Source organism: Chinchilla lanigera, unplaced genomic scaffold, assembly GCF_000276665.1.
Source record: "Chinchilla lanigera isolate Chin_1 unplaced genomic scaffold, ChiLan1.0 scaffold00002, whole genome shotgun sequence".
NCBI lineage: Eukaryota > Metazoa > Chordata > Mammalia > Rodentia > Chinchillidae > Chinchilla > Chinchilla lanigera.
In genome coordinates, this window is record NW_004955403.1 from 41069826 (window position 1) to 41079875 (window position 10050).

Below are 10050 nucleotides of genomic sequence, written 5' to 3' on the forward strand. Positions count from 1 at the left end.
TATATTACCTACTGTGTCAGTGCCTGCTCTGCTGGCAGCAGAATGAGATGGTTAAAAGTCTCTGTTTAGAAAGAGACTGATTGGATTCAAATCTGGGCTTTGTCACCTCGAACTTGTGAGACCTCAGGAAGGTTACTTAACATCTCTGTGCCTCAGTCTCCTTCAATGTAAAATAGTAACATGTATGAGGACTACGTAGTAAAGTCATAAGAGTTAAAAACAGCTCATATTTCTGTAGTGCTAAGAAGATTCCTCAGGGCAAATGAAACACCAGTAGGTGTTTGATAAATAAAAGTTGGTAAGACAGTAAATTTCCCATTTTCTATATTTTTGTCAATGTACTTTATTATTTTTAGTAAAGGTGGCTCAGTAATTAACTAAACGCTTCTGTCATGATAAAGAGGTAAATGTTGTGTGGATCCATAGATTTTAACTTTTATGGTGATGATAGAAAATAATGATAATAAAAAAACTTATCACTAGGTAAAGTTTGTCAACACTCTGACCTCTGTTTGTGAAGACCCAGTATGTTTGACTTAGATAAGTGAAATGTCCTTATGGCTTTTCTTTGCTGACTTGACTTCATTTTCATAGTTTCTGAGTCAAGAATTTCCTAGAGTCAGGAACTTATGGAGAAATATACACTAGCTTATACTTCAGTTCTTTGCACATATTATCAAGTGTTCCTTCCTTATATTGACATTTTTCAACATTTCATGGGTTTTTTAATTTGAGGAGTTTAAATATCAGTTGTTTTGGTAATCCTTTTTCCTTCTCTTCATCTTTGCATTAGTACTACTTTCAGTTGCTTCATGTTTTATGAATTCTTTAGGTTTCATAAAGAATAAGCCATGCTTGGAAATCTAAAATAATCAGTGATACTCAACTGAGAAATCTGTGGAGAGTTTATATGCATAGAATGAGTTTTTGAACACAGGAGTACTTAGACAAATGGTAAAATCATTTTATTTTTTACTTTACTCAACTACAATACAACTCTTAATAAAATGATACTGCACTGAACATCATTTAAAATGGCCTTCAACCACACAATTATGACTTTATATTATATTGTGGAATCTATACCTTTTACCTCAGGTGCTCCGCTGGTTCATTTCTACATGAATTGCTCTGTGAAAAGTTTTATTTTCTTTTGATAGCTTCTGGGGATATCACTGAATGTAGTATCAATTAAATGACTTGGGAGAATAGAAATGCCTGTGTAATAGCCACTGCACTGGATTTAAATTGGATAAGAGAGCATAAGACAGCTTAGGGCTTATTTGTATGGACTGGTTAATACACTGTAGATAACGTCAAGGGAACCATTGTGCTGCTTCAGTTTAACATCAACAAAGGAAGTGGCTGTTTCCCCCTAGTGCCGCAAGCTGTGGAAGTCCTCCTCTGGGTAGACCTGAATGTGACTGAGTAAGTTTTGGGTTCCTAATCTAGTTTTTCTTTTCTCATTGTGTTTATCATTTATATATTCTTAGCAACTACATTAACAAATTGTATTTCTGGCTAATTGCTATATATATGTACTTACAAGTAACTTGCAGCTTTTCTGTAATTCATTAACAATAATAATAATTTTACTATATAATCATATATTTCTAATCATTATTATTAATTTCACTAATAATTATTGATCATTTCCTATGTATAAAATGGGAATGGTTTTATGTGTTTTTTTATGATAATACACATCTGCTCTATGGAATGGCCCCAGTTGCCACTGTAATGATTTGTCACAAAAATTGAGTCAGTTAAAGCAACTGTCTTGTTTTGCCCGAGTCCTGTAGATTAGAAACTTTAACAACACGTAGTGGGATGCTTAACTGTGTGTGGCTGTGGCATCAAGTCTGTGACTCTGGGAGGGTCATTATTTGAAAGATCATTCCTTCAGACATTGGACACCTGAACTGAGATGATTAGAAGAAGAGGACTGCCAGTCAGAAAGCCTGTCTATAAAATTTAATGTTTTGTATCCTAATAGCATGGTATTCTAGGCTAGGGAGATATTTTTACATAGAACTCAAGGTTCTAAATGTGAGTTTGACTACAAACAAATCAGAAGCTGCATTGCTCATTTTATGATCTAGCCTAAGAATTCAACCTGAGTCACATGGGCAGTAGCCTACTGGTCAAAGCAATTACTAACATTCTTACTCAGTTGCAAAGGGAGTAAATGTAGTTTCCACCTTTTAATAGAAATTGTATCAGATAAGTCAGCATTCTTACTTTAGAAGTACCACAGTACACCCTCTGGCCTCAGATGTCCCTTCCTTTGTATTCCAGGGTAAAATAAAAAATGTGATTATTCTCTTCCCCAGGAACTCTAAAGTCTGACTGCATTTTGTTACCAACTACAATTCCATAAGTTTGTTCTTTAAACTTTTCAGTTATATGTGAAGTATCTTGGCTATAGTTATAGTATAGTTCTTTTTAAAACCTTGCAAATACGGAGACAAGTTTTCTGTTGCCTCTATATTTAACATGCTGAAGAACTTCCACTGAGATGCCCATTCAGAAACGAGGGAAATAGAGACTGAATTCTATCTGGACACTTGTCAGTACATCTTCAACGAGGAACTATTCATACTTATTCAAAACACTTTCTAGCACTCTTGAGTTCTGCCATTTTCTGTGTTTGCCCCTTGAACTTGGCATTTCCTTTCCATAAAAGAAGACTTCACATAAGCAGGCCACTCAAGTTGGCTTGGTGCTCTTGGCAAGTGCTGTGGTATACTTTCATTTTGGATGGACCATACCCTTCAATCAAAGCTGAACAGTTTCTTTGAACATTTTATGAGTTTCTTGCATATGAATTCACAGTCAACAAAATTCATGCCCGTAAGTCTCTTTAAGATAAACTGTTCTCTCCTTTAGCTTGCTATGAGGATGCTGACCCTTAAAATTCTGTGAATATATGCTGTGTAATGGAGGAGGCTTGCCTGGGATGTGTTTAACATACTTGGAAGGCTCTCATCTTTTTGAAAGAGTTTATGAGGCACCACTTCTAGTCTTTCTCAGTCCTTGCTGAAGTGTTTGTTCTCCTGAGTTCATCTTAACTCAGAACTATTACTTGAGAGGAACAAGGAATGGATATTCATCTGAGGTATTTCCCTAATTTGAGGCTGTTTACTTGGAGAAATTGGAGGAGATATAGTTTCATTTTTCCATCTAGTAAGTCCAGGCAGTTTTATATATTTCCCCTATAAGTTTTAAAACTTAGCATGTCCTTCAGTTTGTCTCTAGTTTTGTGTCCTACATGAACACCCTTAGATTAATAGTCCTCTCGACTACTTTAACCACCAACTCTACCATTAACCATGGTCAGCCTTTTGCTCAGCCTTGGATAATAATCTATTCTATTTTCTCATCTTTGGCCAACAGATGAGAAAAGTCCATATCAGTAGTGATTCTCCAGAAATATAGGAATAGTAGGAAGTATATGTACATATGACAGTGAATTGGCTTATGTGGTAAAGCAAGCTTAGAAGTCCAAAATCTGCATTTGGCAAGCTGGAGACCAGCAAGAGCCAAGGGTACAAGTTCAGTCCAAAGGCTACAGTGCTTGAGAGCCAAGAAATGCTGGATTTCCAATTTAAATCCAAACACAGGGGAAGACCAGTGTTCCAGCCCAAGCAGCTAGAGGAGGAGTTCCCTTGTACTTAAGTGTTCTACTTGATTGAGATGTTCAACTGATTGAATGGGGACCACCCCATTCTGGAGGGCAATCTGCTTTGCTCAGTTTACCAATTTAGTTATTCAACTCACCTAGGAACTTTCTCACAGGGACACGGAGGCTAATACCTGGCCAAAAGCCCAAGCACCCAATGACCCAGTCAAGGTGATGGATAAAATTAACTATCAGAAGATCCTTCCAGCTCTGTTTGCTGTCTGTTCCAAAGCAGCGTGCATATTTTAGGTTTTCGTAGCTGCATCTTCCACCTTGGTACTACATTTCTATGGCAATTACAATAACTATGTTCTGAATTCTATACATTATAAATGTGGGGAGAGCATAGAATGAATAACTTGTCACTACACCTGGTACCTGGGCAAAGTAGCTCAACAATTAGACTCACAAGCAGTTCGCTCACTTTTCCAGTACACAGATGAGGATGAAACTAGGAATAGAACTATCAGCTGAACTGTGCCCTCTTAACATGAAGGTATCTTTGTTAATTGATATTTTATGCAGCTATCCTGTGTTTATTGTAGCAATGACCCCTATTTGCTGTTATCTCTCTATACACAAGACCTTTGATATTGTCCTCAAATACTCTTTCGGGCCTTTGCTATGTGACTTCCTTTGGCCAACAAAGGAATAGGAATAATTATTTAAACTGAGCCTTGAAAAGTACTTTCCCAATAAGATTTTCTCTTTTGCTTTTTCTTGTAAAGTGTATGAACCAGGCTGGTGACTAAATAAAGTCATATAACATAGTTATTCCTATCGCCTTTAGCAACAGGAGGCTATTGAAAACCAACCAGTCCCCAGCTGATAGCAGATGTAGGAATACGTCTTGTGGATTACTTGAGCCTGGCCCAGGCCTGATAACTGTCCCCATGAAATCATGATTTGAGTAAATGAATATTGTTTAAAGCCACTAAGTTTGAGGGTAGTTTGTCACGCACATTAGAGAACTCATACAGTGCTCTTCTTTAAAATATATGCTCATGCTTTGTGTTCTAAAGCCTAGATAAAGTTGCACAGTTGGTTCTGATAGTTTCTGAAGTTAAATTCAGATTTTATGCTTGCCACACTATTTTTGAAAGGCTGTGACAATCTATTTTAATACCACATTTACATATAGAAATCATCTTTGCTAGATTGGTTAATTTTAGCTGCTAAATTAACTTTACAACCATAACAATTACAGTGATAGTGACTAATTTTGATTCTTCCAAATGGAGCCCCTTAAGATTTCTATACCTAATAGAGCTCTTAAGCATATGTTTAAGGCACATTTTAGTAAAAACATACCTTGTAATGTAAATAAATCTAGCACTTAAAGTCCAGTGTACTTTAGATTTTTAAAACTGAGCAATTTCATATTCAAGCTGCAAAATTCTTTTGGTAGTGCTGTTTCCCTTGGCTAATCCATATTTCACTATTTTTAACCCATGTTTTTGAATGGCCATGTGAAAGACATTACATGTTTTCTTCTTAAATAGGTAAGATTGTATTGAGAAGGCTCGATAATGTTAGAGGATATGGGATCCCAAGTCTTCTCATTAAGACGCTAGATCTTTAAATACAGTTACTCTCCATCTTGTAACACAGACATATTTACCTAAGTTATGTGGACCGAGGTTCTAGTTTATCTTGTTGTCCATTGTGTCATTTTTGTTTTGTTTTTGCTTCAGTTTCTGTTGAGCTCCTTTGGCACCACCTTTGTGTTTCACAACACATTTGACCTCAGTTCCAGGATACGCCAGCCTCCCATGCTTACCCCATTCTCTCCTCTCTTGTTTCATGGCCATTTATTTCCAGCTCCTTGCAGAGGGACATCCTCCCCACTGGCTTTATTTTTGAGATACTTTGGCCAATAGAACTAACATGACTGGAAGTTTAATATGACAAATTAGTCCACTATAAAATACTATAGTTCACGCACACATGGTACCACCGCTCCCCTGGTTGTCTGCATATTTTCTATGCATGATAACCATGGACTTTTCTTCAGTTCAAGAAATAATAATTTCATTTCTTCTCCGGAGGTTAAAGCTTGCTGTTCTTGTGTAGCCATCTAGATTTTCATCCAGTTCCTGAGATGGATCCACCCATCTGTTTGAAGTTATGTACAATAATTTTGTTGCACCTTGCCTCACTCTCTATCCTTCTGCTCACGTTTATTTGTTCCGTATCTAGGGATCACTATCTGAAATTACTTACTCTGCCTGTTAGTACTTCAAAATGAGAAACTCAGGACAGAAATGCTTTGTCTTTAGCCCAGCCAGAGCAGCGCTGGAATAGGTTAGCCATGCAGAACATATTCTTGGAGTGAGAAATCTTTCTTAGAACTTTTGAGATGATAATTCTGCTCTAACCTGTACTGTTCAGAACTTTGCAGGAGTCTTGTGTTTAGTTTCAGTAGTTGCACTTTCAGAGCACCATTGTCAAACTCACATGTTCCAAACAATGGAAATCCAAGGTCAGTGAAGAGACTTGAAATACTTTTTCCTAAAAATCTGTTTTAGTAACATATGTTGATATGTCTTAGATAATATAAACTATAGGTTGACACAATTTTTGAAGTAATTAAAGACTTGATCTACGAGAGAGAGGTTAACTCTTTTCTACACAGCACTGCACGTGAAAGTTAGAATTACAAGAATATAGAGCATCAGAGTCTGATGACAAGTTAAAATAAATGCAACTGAACTTTTCTTCTACAAATAAAGAGAAACAAACTGCAGAATGTTTATATGAAAATATGCCCCCAAGTATTATAGATCTTGAGATGCAATGGTAAAACAGGAATTCAGACTTCCTGATTTTTACTGCACTGTTCTTTACACACTAATTTTCTTCCCTTGCACTTAATATTATTATTTTGTCACTTTAAAAGCTCATCCATCCAACTATGTGTCAACATTTATTGAGGGCTTACTATCTGTACATTTGAATAATGCATTCAGAAGAGTCAATGAACAAAGGTGCATATTTCCCAAGTAGCCTGATTGACCCTAGGATGGTCCAGGACAGGGGAAAACAAGGAACTTGATAATTCATAGCTCATTTTTCTTGACGTAGAGAATTGCTGAGCCTGTGTTATCAGTCAGACTATTTTCAAAACAGATTCACATTATATTATAACTTTTCAAATTAATTGTCTACCCACAAACAATTACTTTTAAGGCCTCTGCCATGTTCTGACTCCCTAAAGAGAGATCATGAACAGAATATTTAAAGGCATTGTGCTATGGGAGTGGGCCAGCATTTGCCTTGTGTTGGAAGCTCCGTCTCTCTTAGACCCTATGAATGTGTAAGAGCTACTGGCCTCACTCACCTTCAGCCAAACCTACTGGCATTAGCTCTGTGGTAATTGTCATCCTCCTGCCTTCCCCCTTGCCTCTTGTCATTTTGGTGAAGTGACACAGTGAAAAAAATGTTTCTTTGAATTTAAGTTGTGCTATTTAATCAATGATTTCCTTCCACATTTTGGATTCTTTTGACAGTTTTCTGTTTTTGTTTTTGCCATTTTCCTAAATCTACCTGAAATGTGTGATGGGCTCAAAAATTTCAGTATATTGAGCAGCATCATTGCTATGCCAGTCCATATTTGTACTCTAATTTTTGTTTTTGTTGAATCATAAATTACTTAAATGATTAACAACATGTGCCACATGAAGTTTAAAATATTGGGTCATAGAAGCATGTTGCATGTAGCATAGATTTCTGTTTCATGTCATTTAGTTTGATCTGTTGCCCATCCAGATGGACTACAACATATGCTAAATTTATCACTAACGATAAATAATGAAAGGGAAAACTTACAGTCTCAGTAAACTTATTTTTACTTTTACACTAGCTCTAATTTAATTTTCTGTAAAAGCAAAATCATGTTAAAATAAATATTGCTGCTGTTCTGTCATGTAGCAACTTTATTGGCAAGAGTCAATACCCCTCAAAGCATTATTTCCTCCCTGAGATGTGTCATCACACTGACAGGGATCTTGCTGGAAACATTTTAAAATCTCCTCATTCCAGTAAAATAAAATTGCCTTAAATTGTAGAAAATGCTACAGGGAATATACAGAATTTCACCGTGCTGCTCTTACTTCTTCTTACTTAAAATGGTACTCCTAAATATTGCACTTAGCACAAAATATAAAAATGCAATCAGAGTTTGCCAGCTGTGCATATGAAGAGAGACACTGTGCTGCTTTTTTTGCTGGTTGTGTGTGAGCTACATTCCTCTCCTATGAATAGCTTTCCACCTCTTTCTTGTCAGGAGAAGCAGATGACTGCTTTTGTGAGCACCTGACCATCCTACCCTACTGTATGTCTACTGCAAAAAGCTCCCAGCCATGTGTCCATGGCTGGCTTTAAGGCCTCACTGCTTCTCCTTTGGGATCTCTGCAACCCAGAATGTTTCTATAACATCTAAGTCTGGTGCACTAACCACTGTTACAGCGCCATTTTTCTCCCTGCTTTCCCCAGGCCAGGGGGAGCAATTAAGCTTAGTGCTCCTAATTAATGCACCATGGCTAGACACAGTTAATTTGAATAAACAATTCCTGAGCCAAGAATTCTAGTCTTTATTTTGTTGCATTTTGTTTCCCCCCACTGGTTGTGTTTCAGAGATGTTTGTTGGACAAAGGGCAGATGGAGGAGGAGTAGTGGTGAGCAAGGATGGGAATGGATGCCAAGTATTAGACTATGGATATCTGCTTGTACCGCATACTTGTCTGCAGTGCAAATAGTGCAGTGTGCCTGTCAGGAAAGAAAGTTCTCAAAAGGCAAGAATGCAGAAAGCATTAATTCAGCACTTGGCATAAAGTTAAGGGTTTAGAAAACACTGGCTAGGTATAATGATGTTTTTGGTTAATGTTTTTTGCATGGAATAAATGCTAGAAATAGTGTTTGATAACAGTAATACTGGAAAATAATTGAGATTTTCTGAATCATAGGAAAAACATAATAGGCAATAATAACTATCATTGCAACAACAAATACAATACTTTAGAAACTGTCTATGAAGAAACTTTAGTCCTAATTTTTCCTCTCAGTTTGTTTATTTTACTATGCCTATAGAAAAGGAGGATCTTTAAGTGAGTCTTAAACATGCCTTCCAAAAATTCAAGACTTTCATTTATCCTAGGTATGGTAGGTACAGTGAATAATGTCCTGTGAGCATTTTAGAGACTATGTGTAAATATAGCATATAGGGAGATGGTTTCAAAGGGTCTGGAATATGACCCTGTGCCTGAGCAAATGCTTGTAGCCCCTGAGAGGGTTTTCTTGGTCACGAAGCTGAAAGACATAGCCAGCTATGTGGGGTGGCTCTGAAATTGATATTCTATCAGTTAGAAACTTAGTCTGGGATATGTCCACGAATGACCACAGTGATTGATGGGGGCATGTTTTTTGGATGAAATTTCATTTAAATCAGGAAACTGGGTAAGAAGATATACTGCTCACATTGTGGGTAGCTCTCATCCACCTTGATCACAAGAAAAACACTGGCCTCCCACAAGCAAGATGGGATTTACCAGAATATGACCTTCAGAATTCATCTGCTCTATCAGGACTTTCTCATTTCAAGTTTGCCAGCTCATCTTGAAGATTTTAGATTTCTCAGGTTCCATAATCATGTGAACTAATTTCTTCTAATAAATGTCCCCGTAGGTCTTTTGGGAGGATACCTAGAAGGTGACTAGCTGGGTCAAATGGTATTTCTATTTTAGTTCTCTGAGGAATCTCCATATTGATTTTTATAATGGCTTTACTAGTTCCCTTTCCCACCAATGATATAGAAAGAGTCTTTATACATGGCAGCCTAGCCAGCATTTATTATTATTTGGTTTCTTGATGATAGCTATTCTTTAAAAAATCTAAGCATTGTTTTAATTTGCATTTTTCCAATGACTAGAGATGACAAAGACTTTTTCACATAATTTTTGACCATTTGTACTTCTGAGAAGTATCCATTTCACTTGCTCATTTTTTGATTGGGTCTTTTACTTTGGGTGGTCTAATTCCTTTTTTAAAAATTTATTTACATATTCTAGATATTAGTTATCTAGCTGGGTAATAGCTGGCAATATTTTCCCATTCTGTAGACTGTCTATTCACTCTGCTGAATGTTTCTTTTGCTGTGCAGAAACTTTCATTTGATAAAATTCTTTTTCTAAATTTTTAATTTTTTTTATTTTTAAAGATTAGGAACAAAAACACATAGACAGACATAAACAAAACAACAACCAAATTAATAGAAACAATACAGAGTTTCAGACAAGGTGATAGAAAATTAACAATAGATACATTTGATAAAATTTATTTAATAAATAAATTAGTTACTAATTTTTGGTGCT